Source organism: Aphelocoma coerulescens, chromosome 24 (genome assembly GCF_041296385.1).
Source record: "Aphelocoma coerulescens isolate FSJ_1873_10779 chromosome 24, UR_Acoe_1.0, whole genome shotgun sequence".
Lineage (NCBI taxonomy): Eukaryota > Metazoa > Chordata > Aves > Passeriformes > Corvidae > Aphelocoma > Aphelocoma coerulescens.
In genome coordinates, this window is record NC_091037.1 from 3,742,374 (window position 1) to 3,761,260 (window position 18,887).

The 18,887-nt window shown below is 46.0% G+C and overlaps 2 long non-coding RNA genes across 2 annotated transcripts; one reads left to right on the forward strand and one right to left on the reverse strand.

Moving 5' to 3' along the window:
• Window positions 1-1,547: 1,547 nt before the first annotated feature.
• On the reverse strand, window positions 1,548-12,965 carry LOC138098302 (uncharacterized). Its single transcript, XR_011146582.1, has 3 exons — window positions 11,765-12,965; window positions 3,283-3,448; window positions 1,548-2,685 (listed from the first exon to the last, which is right to left on the reverse strand). It is a non-coding gene; the product is annotated as an uncharacterized lncRNA (long non-coding RNA).
• On the forward strand, window positions 10,050-18,804 carry LOC138098301 (uncharacterized). Its single transcript, XR_011146581.1, has 3 exons — window positions 10,050-10,130; window positions 10,995-11,044; window positions 18,704-18,804. It is a non-coding gene; the product is annotated as an uncharacterized lncRNA (long non-coding RNA).
• The last annotated feature ends 83 nt before the right edge of the window (window positions 18,805-18,887 follow it).

The following is an 18,887-nucleotide window of genomic DNA, read 5'->3' on the forward strand; positions in this document are numbered from 1 at the left end:
TCACAGAATCACAGCGAGTGCTTTGCTGTCAGCTCCTCCTCACAAGTGTTTCTTCATGAAGCAGGGGGACTCAAACCTCCCTTGGAGGAATTTGTGCTACAGGGAAGTCAGGAGGCAACAGGAAGATTTTCATACCGCCAATAACCTTGACAAAGTACAAGCAACAGAGAGATGTGGTTAGCAATTAAAAGTAGCAATTTGCTATTGCAAACGTGTTATTTTCCTGTAGTTCTTTATTTTTAGGCAGAGCTGGACTCCCAGCTCTGGGTTTCAAAAAGCACATGGGCTTCCCCTGTCGGGGGGCTGAATTATATCCCTCCTAGCAATAATGGATCACGCTGCTGCTACAGCTTTGTGCAGGAGAACATTTCAAACAAAACCAGCAGCACAAATTAACCACTTTCCAACATTTCATATTAATATAATTTAATGGCTGGAGATTTCTGGCTTCCCCAGCATCTCACTCTTCAGTTGACCTGCAGGGCTGACGTCACAATAAAAATAATTAATATTAGCTGTGCTATAAATACCTGCTCATTTCTACTACAGCGTGCATGTTATGTATGACAACCATGCCTTTCCCAAACTTTAAAATCCTGTTTTACAGGCCTCTGTTCCAGCATAATATCCTCATAAACCACAATAGCAGTGCAGCATAGAGAGGACTAAATTAAAAATTAATGGACCCTGCCAGTGCTAAGCTCTCTCAGAGCCAGGGAAAGGCAGAAGGAGAAAGTCCTCCCTCCGTGTGAGAGTCCTGCTTGTAAAAACTAACAAACCTGCCCTTCCCTGGCCCGGGTTTTACAGCCCCCTCCCACGGTGATTTACCTATGAAAAGGAGGAATATCTACTGCACAAGGAAGCCAAGGGCTGGATTAGTGCAGGTCTTGTTGAGCTCTGCAGGAGTAAACTCGGAGTCAGTGTCTGATTTCCCCATCTGTCAGCAAAGGCCATCATTAACAGCTGCATTCAAGTGGGAAGTGTCTGGGGACAGAAGCGTTTCCCAGCAGCTCTCTGGGAGCTTTGAGGTGAGAGATGACACCTTGTGTAACCCTTTAGTGGGGAATAGGAGGCCCTCGAAACTTCCTCAGGCTCCTCATGAGCATCAGAAAGCCAGTTATCTCAAAATCACACTTTCCAAAGGTGGCTCCCAATGAGGTTTTGAAAAAAGAGACACATTGAACTCCAAAATTCTCCTCAGACTGTGTTGTTTTGGTCATTATTGGTTCAGGGTGGAAGAGCATTCAAAACTAAACTTACAATTTAGAAATATGGGTACCCCTGACAAAGTTTGGTTTCTTCCCCTGCAGAAGGGGAACACGAGCAAGAGGCCCCACAGATTTAGGAACGGGATATTCCCAACCATGACACAAACAGATTCCTCCCCCTGGCCCTCACAGCCACCTCACAGGAGGGAGATGTCACCACAGAGGAGTTTGATGAAGTAATTCCCAGCCTCTGTGTAAGACACAGAAGCTGCCTCTCAGCTCCCACAGATAACAGATTCTTTCTTCATGTAGGGAAGGAAAAAAGGCTGTTGGGCACTGAGGGAGCCTCTGACTCACAGAATTCGAACCCCTTTCTCCAGTCCAAGCCACAACCCTATTTCAGCTCTCAATTAAGCAGCCACCCTTATTTATTAGCACTGATGACACCAATTGTGGGACTCCTGCAAGGTGTATTTATAGCTAGGAAGGGTCTGGGCCAAGCACTCAGCTGCTGAATAATCCCAGCTCTTCAGCACTCGTCCAAAGGCTCTCTCACCACCAGAGCTACAAGGAACATTTAACCTGGTCACCTTATTCACTTGATTTCTAGAAAGGGAGGGCCCCACAGATCCCTGTCCGGGAAGCCACTGTGGAATTCAGTGGGACTGATTGCTGTACTGCAAATTAAGTTTCAGTTTAAAACTTCAATCTTTTTTAAAGCTCATGAACTGAATTTCAGCAACCTGCATTTCTTAAGTAATTAATAATTAATAAACTCACATTTCTTAAGTACTTTTGTCCCTATTTTTAATAACTGAACTCAGTCTGTCAGAACACACACCACTTTCCCACAACTGCTTGTCCAAATTATTCCCAGCCTCTGGCAACTCCTATTCCAAAGCTCAAGCAGTGTAACTCTGCACCACTCCACCAGATGCATCCAGTCCAGGTTGTTCATTTCTTTTAAAAAAACAGAAATAATTATCTATGATGAGCTAGCACATCACTTTCCTTGGGGTAATGTGGTTTCTGCATTTCTCCTCAGCATCACCAGGAAAAGAATTCCATCCTAGACTTAGCACAGGCTGCTTGCAGACACTTGGGAGTCCTGCAACACATTATAACCCCTCCTTATTTTGTTGTCAGGCTCCCCTCACACTGGGAGGCTGCTCAGCACCAGCCCTGCACGTGCAGTGTCACCGAGCCCTGCAAGCAGAAGTGACAGCGGGGACCCTCTGGTGCTCTCCAGCAGGAAGGAAACACGATGCTGATCAAACTGCCCACGGTGCCCTCAGGCTCTTCCAGCAGATAAGAAGCACATGAATCACTCCAGTGCTCTTGAGGCTGCCTGGACAAGCGCCAGAGCCCTTCAGGAGGTGACAGGATGTGCTGCCTCCTTACCTTCCTTCAGGAGGTGACAGGATGTGCTGCCTCCTTCCCTTCCTTCAGGAGGTACCAGGATGTGCTGCCTCATTCCCTGTTGGGGAATAGAATTATTGGGATCAATAAAAGAACTGTGCAAGCAATAGGGCTGGAAGTTTTTAGGCTTGTGTGTGAGAGACACTTTCCATGGGAAAGTCCCTGTGTAAACAAAAACAATCAGCCTGAGAAAAAACAGGGAGTAGAGAACTTGCAGCTGTGCTATCCGGGAGTGAACCAGGGGAGATGAGCACAAAATTCTTTTGATCATAACAAGACTGTGGAAACTTGCCAATGTAGGTCCAATTATGTAGAAATAGAAATGTGTCTTGATAAGCTTTAAGCCACTTAGGAGCTAACAAGCTGGTAAACTATATAAGTGCCTTTGGACTGCTAAGAAACGGAGTTCATTTATCAACCATATTGGTTTGGATTGTGTTTCTCTCTCCCCCCGCTGGGATCCGGGCTCCTCGTCCCACGGGGCTTCTAACAATTCCCTTCCTTCAGGAGGTGACAGGATGTGCTGCCTCCTTCCCTTCCTTCAGGAGGCACCAGGATGTGCTGCCTCCATCCCTCTCACTGCAGCTTCTGCTCCATTGCCTCCTATCTCAAAATGCTCAGTGCTCTCTTAGGGGAGTCATGGGGGGATACCCACAAATAAAACATCCAGCTCCATCGCTGTGTTGTTGGCAAAGCTCTGAAGACCCTCTGGGGTTTATGATTTTGCACCCTCTCTCTCTCCCCCACTTTTCCATTCCCAGAGAAGCCGGCATGAAACAAGAGGATGTTCCAGTCAGGAAGGGGCATCAGCCTCAAACATGCTGAAAAATTGAATAAGAAACACCAGACTGCCCTTAGTCATTAAAATAAAGATGCCAGCTCAGAAAACCTTGAGCAATGCTCCCTGCCTCCCTAAATTATTGCTGCAGTTTCAGTGGAAAGAAATGTCCTTTTCCCTTCTCCCCCTCCACTTCAGTGCACTCAGAGCGAGCATCCATTTATTTTTATTTTACTGGATGTTGCAATTTATATATAAAGCCTACAAATACTGAGGAGTTTATATCAGACCTCCTGTGAACAGCAAAAGTCTTTGCTGGTGCTTTTTGTTGTTATGGTGCCCCATAAAGCCACACAACTCAACTCCAGCAGAGGAAAACCAACAGACTAAAAACAGTTTATGGAATCAAAAGAGATTTGTTGCATTTCAAGGGAAGTCAGCTATCTGTCTATATTTTTGACATGTAATGACAAAATAAGGTTTCAGGTACTCAAACAAGGGCTTAACCCTTTTAAGGCAGCAGAGATACTATTCAATCCACCCACAATAAATTTCCCATCAAGTGTCTCATTTTTCAGGACATAAAGTAACCCCTTAAATGGAGTCATCATTCAGACAGAGAACTGTTCCACACATCGAGGAGTTCTGCAGGCACTGAGCACTTCCATTAGGCAGGAAATAGCTCAGAGAGGAGCCCGTGGCCCCAAGATTTCAGCAGATGCTCCAAGAGGTGCAGAAATCTCTGCTTTGCATCGCAAACGCGCGCGGGGCTGCCCACGGCGTGGCAAACGCTGTCACCTCGGCAACCACTGCCAGGGATCTGCTGGTGCCCAAGGATGATGTGCAGGAACATGTGAATATAATTACTCAGAGGCATCCACAGCTTGTGCCCTTTGGAGAACCTGCTGGAGAGCCGAGGGTTTCCATGGAAATGCCGTGGAACAGCTCGGAGGGAGCTTCCTGCCAGCTGTTTCACTTCCGAGTGCAGACAGAAAGGCCCAGCGAGAAAACGAGCTGTGTTCTTATTAATTTCTTAAGTGCAGCAGCTGGACAGCCAGCAACGAGGCCAGAGGGGTGGGAAAGCATTTTCACATTGCCAGGGGCTCATCTTGGGGGAAAGCAGCAGAGTTTGTCTCCTGCAGCAACCGGTTTTGCTGCTCTCTGCTTGTTTATGGGCAGCTATTCCCTTTAAAGGTGTTATTGCTTTACCAGCTCAAGAAAAATGCAGTTCTAGAGAGCTCTGAGTCCTTCCAGCAGCTGAATTGCACAGAATGTTGTCCATAAGCTGATATGAAAGCCCTGAGCACTTGTCAGCCTGTCAGGGGCACTTGAGTCTAAGAATGGATCCTTTCCTGCCTCAAAGCAGGGAGGTTTGAGTGTTTCCTAACCCAAGGAGGAAGTTTGGAGCACACAAGCCACATGTCATTCCAGAAAATAGCTTTATAATACAGTGATTTATAGGATAGATTGGCACAGAGATCACTGTGGGAGGAGTTTGTGCATCATCTGAGGAGGGAAAAGAAAGGATTTGCCCTTTCACCAGGCCCTCAGCTCCTAAACCAAACCTTACAACCAGACACCTCCTGGCAACCCTCATCTGATGCATTATTTCATATTTTTTTCAAAGTATTTTTGACCAACAGCAGAAACATGAGACCAAATTATTCTTACCTAGCAGGCCAGTCCTGACACTCACTTCAAACCTCAGGTTATCATCCATGCCTTTCCCCACAGACCCAGGGGTGCCACACCACACTGGGTTCCTCAGCTGGCCATAAACACACACACGACCAAATCCCCTCCGGATGTTTCACGATCCTTGCATGCAGATCAGCACAATTCAGTGCTCAGGTTAATTCATTTTCACACTTCTGCACCACTTCCAGCACTGAACAATCTTTCCCCTCTGCAGGAGAAGATAAACCAGGGGAGCAGCTTCAGCTGACCCTTGGTCTGTTGGGTTGCCCAGCAGAGCTTTGCCACCCCCGTTCCGAGCTCTGACAGGGCTCTCCATCACCCCTAAAACTGACAGGCAGGAGAGGGATCATCCATTCCACCCCAAACACACTGAGAATTGATTCATCCCAGCCAAAATGCCACGAGAAGGGGCCTCCCCCTGCGGTGCAAGGCAGGGACACCCACAGACCTTTGGCTGGCTTTTCCCTGGGGCAATTCTGTGAGTTTTAGGCACATCCCGCATTCACACCCACACCTCGCAGCCAGCGTGGAAGAAACCCTTCAAGGTCCAAGGAGCACATCAGGCAGCTCTGGTGAAAAGCCCAAATGCTAACGAGGGAGCCAGAGCCCGGGCCAGGAGCCTTGTTCTGTCTATTTATAGGAACTGCAGCAGAGCAGAAAGGATGGAGGGCTGGGAGAGCTCTGCCTCCCCTGCAGGATGTGCTGTCCTGCTTATTGGACCATGAAACGCTGAGCAGAAGGAAAGGCAGGTTTGTGGGAATGATAATGAAGGTGTAGCATCTGCAGGGTTCTGTTCATGTCTGGAAAGTCCTTGTGGCCACTTGACTGAGCTAAGGAGGAGACTGACTGACAGTGTTTGTTCTTGGGAACATTCTGGGAGAAGGTGTTTCAGAGCAAGACCACTCCCTATCCCAGTAATTACCCATCAATTAATTCTTTCAGATCTAAAAGTAATATGTTCAAGGAGCCAGATAGAAATTTTAAGGGCTCCAGCAGAGCAGAAAATGGGCATTCCGTCAAAAACAGTGAAATCCTCACCTTTTTTACTCCCTTTTGATGTTGAGATCCTCCAGCAGAGGCCATGAGAAAATCACTGCACAAATCTGAAGCCACACACAGTCCACAGAGAAGTTCTTCAACCCTTCTGTGACATTCACACACAATTATTGCAGGCTCTGTTCATACAAAGCTGTCCATCCCTTCATGTTACTTCTAGAAAATTGTAATTCTCTTGTAGCCTTAACCACAAATTAATTTCAATGAAGGAAGGGCCATGTTAACACAGAGGGATGTAATTTCTGTCTGGTTTCATCTCATGCAAGTCCTTGTAAGAATTTATCTATCGTGAGCTGAGGTCACAAGAAGGGATGTGAACTATCACAGCACATTACAGTTTCATAAAAGGAGACAAAAAAGGAGCTGAAAGACAAAGAAGCCAAGTAGGAAAACAGACATTGCAAATTATGGGCTGTTTGTACAATCCAATTAAGTGCAGGAGGATGGCAATGCTGGTGACTGCTGTTCATTTTTAAAGTGATTGCTTTGTTCCAGCTACAGGAGATACTTCCTTTTAGCCCCTCCACCCACCTCAGGCACAGGGACTGTGCCAGCCTGACATCAGAGCCTATTTCAGGGACAGCCACAGCAGCACTGGGTCCCCCATCCAGCTTCCCATTCCCACCACCCCATAAATCCTGGGAACAGAGCTCCAGGAGGCTGGCAGGCTGGCTTCTGGGGATGCCCAGGATGCAACAGCTGAGGTTTGTTAATCTGTGAGGCACCAGCACCTCCAGGATTAAATTTACACCCAAATTCCCAGCAGTGGGAGGAGCCCCATCTCAGCCCATGTGCTCCCTCAACAGTATGAATAAAATTATATGCATATAAATAAAATTACCCCAGGCATTACCTGGGCCATTTTATTCCTCTCAGCAGCCAGCTCAGAGTTACCAGCAGTACCTGGCAGACCTTCCCCATTCCCATCTTCTCCCAAGGATGCTCTGCTTGCTGCCCTCAGAGCACTACCCCGTGTCCCAGGCTGTTCCAGGGCAGGAATTCCTGCAGCATTCCTGGCAGGGTGTCCCAGCTGGCGAGCAGCCACGGGTGCTGTTCTCCAAGTAAAAGCTGCAGAAACACACTCTGCAATCCTGTTAGCTCCTGACCTCTGTGATTTCAGCATCACTGACAGCCCGTGCTACAGCAACAACTCCCTTTTTAGTTGTTTTTTTTTTAAGGGCCAAAAGTAGATAATTCAGCCCAGAAACCTTCCTGCTTGACATGGCTCTTGTAGATAACAAAACACGATGAAGAGCCCAAGATCCACAAGTTCATTGTGTTTTGGCAGTATTAAAGCACATGAAAACACCAATATCCCCCCCTAAACCCCTCAGAGTTGCTGCAAGGTGCATTCACTGTTTCCTCTTCCAGCCCAATCAGCATTCAGCTCCCACTGGATAAAAAAATCCCTTCTCCTCAGTGGCAAATCCACGCTGATAATGAAAAATGTGGGTGTTCCAGGTGAAGTACACACAAAGGCTTAAATGCAGGTGGACAGGCAGCCCTGATTAGAGCACGGGGTGTTCAGCCATCCCAACACATCCAAAGAAACCTTTGGATCAGGTGGCAATTCCTGCCTCTGCCTGCACTCTCAGTAATTCCCTGGATTGCTCCAGCAAACTCCAGTTGAGACAAGGCACAGCTCAGGATTATGGGGCTGCTGGATCAATGTATTTTATAAACAGGGAGAGCTGCCACTTTTCCAGGATGGAAAACCCACTTTATGCTTCACCCAGTGCTGTCCCCTCAGACACAGCTGCACCAACAGCTGTAGGACAGAGGAATACTCATTTTCCAGCAGGATCCTGCCCAGGATCTCGGCGTGCTTCGGGAATATGATGGACCTGGCACCTCTGGGAGCATTCAGGGCTAATTTCAGCTATGGAAGTCAATTGCTGCAAAGTGCAGCAGAGGCTGGAGCTAAGGCAGGACTGATGCAAATCATTCCCTAAAGGAGTTTGTCTCTCACATTACACAAGGAAAATCGGCATTTGTAAATAACCACCCTTGGATTCCCGATTTAAATGAAGCTTGGGAGCACTTGGGAAAAAAACACCTCTCACCCTCTGCACTTAATTCACCATTTTAGGTGACAAGCGGTGATAGATTCACAAGGTCTCAATGGCAGCGTGGGGAATATCAGGCTGGTTCCTTTTTTTATGTCCCCATCAAACAATAAGCAGCAAACTCCTCCATTTCAAGAGAAACTGATGTTTCCATCTTCCCTCTCTGCCTCTTATTCTACAAGGGATCCTTCCTCCCCAAGGAGGTGCCTTCACTGCCAGTCCAACTCTCCAAGTTTCTCCTTTTCTCAGGAAAAAACAGATGAGTTTATTCCGGCAGCGATTCCCTTCTGCAGCAAGAGGACACTCAGTGCATTTTATGCTGTATTTCATGTCAAACACTGAATTTCTGTGAATTATATTCCTCCCATCTGCCATAACCTGCCTGACACAGTCGAGGCACCTCCATCAAAAGCCCTGAAAATTATCAGAGCCTGTGAAGACACCAAATTGAACTAAGGCAAGGCTCAAACTCTTCAACATTATCAAAGCAGTGCAGAAGAAATCAGACACCCAACTGATAAACAAGTACAAACCCAAACTGTGCTTATACAATACAAATTTATCAGGCAAAATTCCTCCTTCCCACCCAGCTGACTACGGAATTTGGAAGTCTTGGAAACAGCCTGCATTTCCCACTGGAGGTACACGCCTGGGCTTCTCTTCAGGAAAACTGGCTGTGGTCAGGATCTTTCCAGGCAGAACAAGCCCCCAGCTCTCTAAAGGAACAGTGAAACCTCCTCCAAGTATCTACAAACAAAGAGACTTCCTCGTATCCTAAGTCACAGGAGGAATAAAAGCCAACCCATCTTTCCAGCAATCCCTTTAAATTCCTTTTTTTACACCCCTTTCCCATAACTTCAGCCGGTTGGGGTTTTCCCACCTGAAAAGCACTTTGTAACTCGCACAAGATCAACCTCTTAATTCTCATTGCTGGCAATCCCATTCCCCCTCCTATCATGTAAATGAGCCTCCCCGGAGCTCTTTGGCATTTTTATTATCCATCACGGGGGTTGTGTTACTCCCAGCACTATAAATGCAGCCCAGGACTCAATTCCCACTCGCAGATGAGCAAAGTCTGCTCTGCATTTACTCAAACCACGGCTGCTTCAGCTGTGGAGCCTCCACACTTACGTGCATTTATTTTTTAGCTGCCCTGAAGGAGAAAAAGTAGCCTGCACCTGTAACCCTGCCCTTCAAAAGCCAATTAAAACCTGTCAATAAATGCCACACTTGTGGGCAACATCCATCTCAGCCAGGCAGTTCCAGCCACAGCTGCTGCCCTGCAATAGGAACAGATTATTCTTTACTGCTGCTTAGAGGACTCCAATCAAAATTTGGTTTCTAAAATCAAGGGCCTGAGTTCTGACACTTAAGGGGCATTTGAAAGGTCAAGGAAAGAAAAACAGATTCCTCTGAAGTCTTGTTTGGAGCCTTCTGAAAACATCCTCTACAGGTTTCCCTTCCCAGAAGGAACTTCCACAGCTGTGTGAGTCCCAAAAATTTAATATTCTTGTGTGACAGATGATTCTGAGGCACCAAGTGTTTGCCTATGAGCCAGCATCTGTATCCTTCTCTCTTAAACCTTAATTCCAGTCTGTAGAGACCTTTAGATATCTGTTATAGTTTCAGCCACAAAGGGAGCCAAAAATTACATGCAGCCAGTCTCTCAAGTTCTCCAAAGGCTCAGAGCTTCATTAAAAGCTCTGGCTAATCTGTATTCCAGCTCGAAACTGAAAAGCAAGGGCACAAGCTTATCACACACCCAGGAACACATTGTTATCCCAAGCCTTTGGAAGTTTCCCAGTTCATAACTTGTAAAAACAACGCAGACAGCCTGGAGAGCCTGAGAGAGCCTGGAGAGCAGCTCGGTGTTTCTGACTGGATTTACACGGAATGCTCAGCTCAGTACGTACAGGGGAGGGTGAATGGAGAGGGAAGAGGAAAGAAGGGAGGGCTTTGGTGGGTCAGTGACCTGTCTGTCCCTGCTGGGTCCCTCGTGGAGCGCTGAGGCGGCTCTCTGCCAGCACCCATGGGTGCACACGATCTCACCTTCGCAGGGGGTTACAGGAGAAAGGCTCAGGAAGGATGTCTGGACTTCAGGCGGCTCTCTTGAAAGCTGTTTATTGCACAGGTGAAGTTACAGCATTTCAGGGAGTGGGTATCCAGAGCCAGCCCTAGAGCTGCCAGCTCCAGCTGTAGGCATACCTGAAGCCCCTTTCTGTTCAAGTTACAAAGCATTTTATACTTTTCTTTGCAGAGTATCTTAATACATAACAGCCAATAAGCACCACACACAATACCTTTACATCTGCCTATAGCCTATCATTAACTACTACCATCACCATGTTATAGTCATTATTATCCAATCACAAGAGTAAGTAAGTTACAATTTAAGCTTACAGTGGAAAATTCTCAGACCTCTCTTCTCCTTGCTACATCGACATTTCTTGTTTGCCTGTGATCTCTCTTTTTGGTAAAGACATGTTTTCTATTTACTTATGCTCTTCTTGAGACTTATTTCCTTGGTGAAAAACGTCGTTGTTTGTAGTCACATACCTTTGTCCTACTCCTAAAAATCTCCTTCCAACTCATCTCCAACCTTTGCCTTCTCAGTTATTCAGTGCTCAGTGGTTCAGCAAAACATCTTTTACTCTCTATCAAAACTTGCCTTCATTTCTATCTCATCCTCAGTTTCTACATTCAGAGATGTTTCTGCCAAGCCTATATATCTGTGAAACTTTCTTACCAAACTTTCATCCTCTCCAACAGGTGGTCACAGGCAGCTGCTCACACCCCCAGTCTGTGCACGACCCAGAGAGGTGAGAGGGGTTCCCTGCACGCAATTCCGAGGTCTTTAATGGCCACACCCCGAAGGGAACAGAGGCAAAAGAACACAAAACCAAAAGCCCACACCAGTTTTATCCTGAAAACTCCCCAAGGTGGGCAGAGCATCCAAAACCAATAGTCTGAGGGCTAGGAGACAGAGGCAAGGTTGAATGGCATAACAAGGGCCATGGGAAAAGGGATGGGAGGGGGAGAGGGCCAGTGACCAGCAGAATCTAGACAGAGGGAGAACCTTCTAGCACAGTGTTGTAAGGAGAAACCGCTTTTAAGGCAACTTGAGGGGTGTAAAGTGCACTTAGCCACTGCAGCAGAAGAGCAGCTCCCCCACAGATTCCTGAGTTTTGACAAAAGGAGCTCTCTCAGTCTCGTTGCCTGCTCTGGAGCAGACCGAGGCCACAGCAACTGGCATGATGTTTCCGAGTACCCAAAGAAAAAGGCCAAATTCCATCAAGGAATGTGCCAAATGCAAACACTTTCAGCTCTGAATTGCCACAAAACCTGCTACATTCAAATACCACTACCAATTAACCCATTTCAGACAGAAAGCCAGATAATTTCAGCTTATTTCTGGAGGTCAGAACAGTCAGTTTACATCTGGTTTAATTTTTCTATCAATAGCACAGCATTTATCTAACTGTGACCCCCAGTGCAGCTTAACCACTGTTTCTTGGTTGAAAATACAGTTATTTTATTACCTGCAACAGTCACTGAGCTCTTCAGCCACCACCTTCCTGAAGAGCCAGCACTCTGCTTGATTTCTGAGCAGACTAATTAACTAACTAATTAACTAAGGACTTTTTAACTACTTCATAAAAACCCTTCTCAACAAGCCCCAGTCACCAGGAGAGAAATCCTGGGGATGGGTTCGTGGTCCATCAGCACCAGGACTTCCCTCTGTGCTTCCTTCATCTCCATGTGAGCAACAGGATGAAAACTCTGAGGAGACTGAAAGTGTTCCTGGATATATTTAAATGGGTTCCAGCATGCCCTGTGCATTCTGCTGCTTCACAAGAACTCACTGCTGGTGGAAGGAGGCAAAACCAGCTGCAATAAAGCACCTCCTGCCCTGTTTCTCACCTGAGCAGACACCAATCCCTGCCTTTTCTCAGGATTTCTCTCATCCCGTTCAAGAGGGAGGGTTCTGGAGACCAAACCCATCTTTTTGACACTCACTTCTCTCCCATTATCTCATGAAGGACCTGCAGGGTGTTACTTTTTCAAAGAAACCTCACAGGCTGCAGTGACAGCTCCAAAAAGAGGGGGGGAAATCAGCAGAGAACTCATTTATTGGCAAAAAACCACCTCTCAGTTACACAAAAGCTTTATCTCTTCAAACCTCTTATTTTAATGAGCCTTTCAAGTCCTTACAGCTGAAATTGCACCTTCCACTTAAAGCAGTTCCTGCCCAATAAATGCAGGCAACATTCTGCAGGTTTATCCTTATTAGCCAAATTATGAACACTCACAAGAAGAAACTTTCCTTTCCTTGCTGGCTAAAACTTCATCATGGTCCAGGCTTTTTGTTTTATGAGCTGGATTGATTTTGCAGCTTGACATGTGGCCTGACCAGCACATGTTAATTCAATGCAAAGGCCATTTTTGGGATGCCTCTTTCCCCACAGAGAAATTGCCTGCAGTGCTCAGAGCTCTGTTAGTCTGCCCTTGATGAGCACAGATACCTGGGGCTTATGGAATTATTAAGGTTCTGACAGCCCCACGTTATTTTAATGCATGTTTTAAAATCAGAACAGGAAAAGGCTTTCAACTTGGACTAAATAAGCCTCAATTATGGCCCAGATAGAGAACAGGGAGAGTTCCTGTCAGGGCAAAACCTTTGATCTCAGTTCCAGGAGTAGCTGTCTTGGAGCACACACAGAAAATCCACTTCAGAAGCTCCTTCACAAAGAGATTCTCTGACCTTGTGGCTTAAAGAGCCAAAATAAACCAAGTTATCTTGCAAATTTTCCTTCTCAGCACCAGTGAAAACTAAAGCCAGGCTTTACCAGGCGTGGTAAGATCACAGAATGGCAAAAATCAAGTTTTGAATCAAGTTTGGAACAGCTGCTGTCTCTAAAAACACTTGGAATGCATTTTTTCCAGCACTCATATCCTGGTATTTGCCCATTTCAGCACCTGCCCCACGTCTCAGACAGGGTCAGCCACACTTGACTTTGCACCCAAACTGATTATCCTCCAGACAAGAGACTAACTCACTTAAGTCTGGTGAAATTTCATTTTTGCTGAACTTTCACTTTCTCCAGCGCTCCTTCCTGGTTTTCTATATGAAATTTTACCTCCAGCAACTCTACAAGTGAGGAAATTATGAGAATTATTTGGGTTTTTTCTCCTTAGTGGTTATGCTCTTTCTTTATTTATACCAAGTAAAGAATTTTTTCCTCAGCTGCACTGAAATAGAGAAAAATCACTGACAAGAAGCACATCCTGAATTTCACCTCAGGAAACAGACTTTTATCTGATACAACTAAAAGTGCATTAGAGCACCTATTTTCTTGCCTGGACAATAAGAGCCCACACCACCAATGCAGGTGTTTTTAACTACCTCAGCACAACCTTTTATCCCACATCTGCACCACCCAAACCCCCTCAAACACAAAGTAGAAACCTGTAACATAAAAATAAACCTTAAGACAAAAAGACACACTAAAAAAAAAGGTTCAAAGCAGAAAATTAACATTTTAATTGAACACATAGATTTTATTCTGGCTATAAGGGGTGTTATTTGGAATTTTAAAGGATAGCTGTGGGTGAGGAGGGGTGGGATTAAGAACCACGTGTATTTCTGATGTCTTGAGTTGTAAACCTGGGATGCTTTCACTTGAATTTGGGCAAAAAAAGGAAAGGAAAGGAAAGGAAAGGAAAGGAAAGGAAAGGAAAGGAAAGGAAAGGAAAGGAAAGGAAAGGAAAGGAAAGGAAAGGAAAGGAAAGGAAAGGAAAGGAAAGGAAAGGAAAGGAAAGGAAAGGAAAGGAAAGGAAAGGAAAGGAAAGGAAAGGAAAGGAAAGGAAAGGAAAGGAAAGGAAAGGAAAGGAAAGGAAAGGAAAGGAAAGGAAAGGAAAGGAAAGGAAAGGAAAGGAAAGGAAAGGAAAGGAAAGGAAAGGAAAGGAAAGGAAAGGAAAGGAAAGGAAAGGAAAGGAAAGGAAAGGAAAGGAAAGGAAAGGAAAGGAAAGGAAAGGAAAGGAAAGGAAAGGAAAGGAAAGGAAAGGAAAGGAAAGGAAAGGAAAGGAAAGGAAAGGAAAGGAAAGGAAAGGAAAGGAAAGGAAAGGAGGATTTCTTCAATAATTTCAAAGACGTGTCTGGATGTGTCTCCAGTAAACAGCCTGTGGTGCTGCCCACACAGCCTGTGGCAGGAGCATGAAATCCTTCACTGAGAGGTGTCACTGCAGTATTGGAGCAGGGCTGGGTGGGGATAATTGTGAGCCCTGTGGGGGCTGAATTTGTCTCTTCAGCTGAAGCCTTTGAAGGACCAAGCCTGGAGTTTGTGGTGGTTCCAGAGATGTGATTGATGCTGCCTTGAAGATTGCAGCTGAGTGGGGAGAGGCTCTGTCACAAACACGGGGAGTCACAATTTTTGATCAGTTGCCTTTATTAGCTCTGTGCCTTTATTTTCCCTTTGCTTCCACACAATTCTAGGCACTCCCGCTGACCCAGCGCTCTTTCTTCTCTCTGCTACAATAATGAGGGCCTTAAAAAACATTTTATTTTACCTTTTGAAGTTCTATTCATTTCTACCAACTCTTCCTTCGAAATTGCTCGACAGTTATGTCCTTATTTCTTCTGAGGCAGCTTTCATTTGGCTTGCTAAAAAAGGGGGAAAGGCACAGCCCAGACTCCTGCAAGGCTTTGTTCTTGCAATTACTCTTGTGCTCTGTTAATTGGGAGGCTTTGTGTTCCTTTGGGCTCCTCTTGTGATGCTTTCTGTAGAGCATCCCTGGCAGCCGCAGGAAATGTCACCCATCCGTTCCCCACCAGAGCTTTAATCTCTTAATTTTCAGACTCCGTTTCAATAAAGGGAGCAGCTCCAGATGAGCTGAGGCCTCAGGAAAAGGTGAGACTTGACAAGTGGAAGCACAGGAGAGCTGTGCTGCCCTCAGGGGCTTTCACTCTGCAGGAGCCACCTCTTTGTGCCTGCTCACCCAGAGTTCTACCTCTGTCTGTGCGTCCTCTGCCTGTAAAATCCTCTAGAACAGATTAAGATCCCTGTTTGCCCTCTTCCTTCATCACCAGGGTTGCATCTCTCCAATCCCTTAACTCCGGGTGTTGTTCTGTCAGCAAATCTTCCTTGGAGTCTCCTTTTTGCTCTTCTCACCACAGTCACCTCCACACACTCTGTAACCTTTCCTTTATCCACAAAAATTCCATTTGTTTTCCATTTGAAAACCAGCATTTTATCTGCTGCTGGGTGAACTGCTGACTGATGATTTCATTCTATTAACACACAGCCCCAGTGGTGGAATTCCAGCCTAGTTTTAGTCACAGGTAAGATTAGTCTTGACTTAAAACTGTCAGCTCAGCTTGTTTTATTAACTTCGGGGGTTTTGGTTGTGTGGAAGCACAGCACAACCTTTATTTAAAATAAATGTTCTTTCTACCTGACAACAAAAGCTTTGGTACCACTCGTGTTTTCACCCATGCTGCAGTCTTTGGGTTTTTTTCCTACAGTGAATAAATGACTTGAACAAGCTGGAATAAAATTCCTCCCTTGCTGTGACTGACAGGAGCTGCCCCTTTCTCACACCCCTTCCCTAAAGCTGTTTCTGGTGTGTGAATCCCAGCCTGGGTGTGCATTCTGGTGCATATTCGTGGTGCTGTTCAATTTATAGTTCTAATTTAATTTATATTTCTGTGTGTTCCCTGCTGCTCTTCATCCCCAGGACCTGTTCACACAGAGTCTGTTTGGTTACTTGTTTCTTATGAACGAGAACTTTCATCTCGAGACATGACTCAGGGGAAATCCTGCAGCACAAAGCCAGTTACAGAGGTGTAGGTATTTAAAAATCCCTGGCTTTCATCAATATCTGAGACTTTTCAGGCTGCTGAGAATAAATTTCCGATGTTAAAATGATTCAGAGGGATCAGGATATTTGTAGGAGTTTTCTTTGCTCTTTTAAAACCAGCAGCATAATTCAGTTTGGTGTTTTGCTCTGCAAAGCTTAACATGGCCATCAATCATTTATGAACTGCATTTTGTGCAGTAACTCGGTGGTAAGAACTGCAGAGAGGGAAAAACAAAGCAAAGCAAATCAGCAGCTCCTGTAATCTCCTGTCAGATTAGGGGCTACCTGAGAAGATGTTTATGTTGCAGCAAGTGCTGTTTGCCCAGATAAAGGCACACTTCGCTCTCCAGAGAGCTCACTGCAGTTTTTATGAAGCAAGTGCTACCCTGATTTCGGTGTAAATTATCTGTATAATCTCTTGTACGTGTTCTGCCACTTGGGCAGGAGTGAGGGAGTGCTGGTGGGCTCTGACTCAACACCAGTGGCAAGGCCTCAAACTGAATTTAGCCCTAAACTCAGTTAGATTTTAAAATCTAATCCTGGGATGTTATGCTGGATGTGTTACTGCTGCTGGAACCTGGAGCACATATATGTTCATCCAGGGGTTTTTTAGGATCCTTCTTTATTTTTATTACCCTCAGGAACCGGAATACAATGGTTAAAGACAATTTCACAACAACCCATCAGGATGGTGCTGATCCACGGGTACCATTTCCATTGCCAAGAGCTGCTTTAGGAAGCACACAAAAAAGGTGCTGGGTGGCACAAATCAGGCACAGGAAAAGCAACAGGCTGGAATTTTTCTGCCTGTGGCTGAGCAGCTGTGGAATTTTCACTGTACTATCCATTCCAGGGATGGATTTTAACCTCGGCCCGGCGACCGAGATGCACAACCTCGCACGCTGAGCAGCCATCCCTGCTGCAGGGGCTCTCTGGAAGATGTTAAACACCTTTTTACAGGCCTGGGCTTGGTGTTTAATTGCCCTGTGAGAGCTGGTGCATATGTTCTGTGCTTGCTGTGTTCTGCGAGGCTGGCAGCCTGCACTGACCTGTTTTCCATAAACTCCTTTACCGAGCCCTCCTTCAGAGCCCTCCTGGCTGTGCTGTGTGTACCAGAGACACCTGACAGCTGCTTAGAGGAGAAGAGCCTGGAGTTTGGGGTAAGGCTTTTAGCTGACACGCCACTGCTGCCAGTTCCTGGCTCTGTGCCCTCTTGACGGTGCATTTACCTCAGAAGCCTTTTTGTCCCTGCAGAAGCACCTCGCAATTAAATTGAAGTCACAGCACAGCGACCTCACGGGCTGTTTAGCTGTGGCTGTGGCTGTGTAGGCACTTTAACCTCTTCTCAACTCCCAAAAGGGCTTTAATATCTTAAATTTCATTTTACTTCCAACTGTGAGATCCCACCTTGCTGAAAACTTGAGTTTTGCCCCTCCAGGAGCGTTAGGGCCAGAATTCAAACTATGCTGATGGATGTAAAGGAGCAGAAGTTTTGGTTGGGATACAGCATTTATAACATCCTGATGCACATGGAAGTTGGATGCTCAACAGTATGAACAGATTATTTTCCAAACTAATGGCCTGCTGCAATCTACTGTGTGATTACAGATGAGGTTTTAGTGGGTTGGGAAGGGAAAAGCAAGCTGGAGAGCTGTAAGATAAATTCATCCATGTAATCAATCGTGCTCTAGACAAGAATTCATCTCCAAACCGAGCTCCACGACACATAGGAGTATTTTTAAGCCTGACCTGGCATCAAGAGATGCACTGGTGAATGAACAAATGCTGATGGGCTGCCACCAGTGTTGTCTGGAAATCAGCGTAATTAGGGAGAAACAAATATTAAAAAGCCTAAGTGCACTGAGCAGCTCCTTTATTGTCAGCAGCAGGATGTGTGCTCCCCTAACAGGTCTGGAAGCTGCACTGGCAGGAGGTGATTTGTATTGCTGCCAGCATCACTCACTTCTGTGGGGATGGTTTTAATGGGTGTTTGCAACTGTCCTCCAGAGACACTTCTGTGCAATTATGGGACCAGCCCAGTTGTATTAAATGAGGCTGTTATGAGCAATATAATTATTAGTGTGGTACCAGATATTAGAAATCCGATTTTAACTTGTCCACTGGATGAAATGCCCACGTTGTTGTGCATGTTTTTCCAGTTGTCTTCTGTCCAGCACACGGCTTCTCCACCTGATGGAGATCTTGTGCCCGAAAGGCATCTTGTGGCAGTGGTGCTGACTCCCTGAGCAGCCCTGGACAAAGGGGAGGGTGTCCCTGCACTGATTTTTAGTAGAAAAGTTTGGGAGTAAAAGAGGCAGATTTAATTTTCTATAAAATTGCAGCTGGCAGGCTGCACTCATAGAATAGAAACAGAGAAGGGTTTGGGTTGGAAGGACCTTAAAAATCATCTTGTTCCACGGGCAGGGACACCTTGCACTGTCCCAGGGTGCTCCAAGCCCCGTCCAACCTGGCCTTGGGCACTTCCAGGGATGGGGCAGGCACAGCTGCTCTGGGAAACCTGTGCCTCACCACCCTCACAGAGAGGAATTCCTTCCTAATATCTCTCCTAAATTCCCCCTCCTTCAGCCTGAATCCCTTCCTGTGCTCTGTTTCCATTGCAGGCCATGCAGGGGGAAGACTGGTGCTGATTCTCCTTCAGCTCCCAGTGTTCACAAGATGATGGGTGTCACCAAACAGCATCTCCAGACCTGGATTTCCACACCTGCTCAATAAAATTCCCAATTTCTGGAAGTTTCACAGAAACTTTGTGTGTCTTTACTGCAGGCTGGGTCTTCCCCTTGGCAG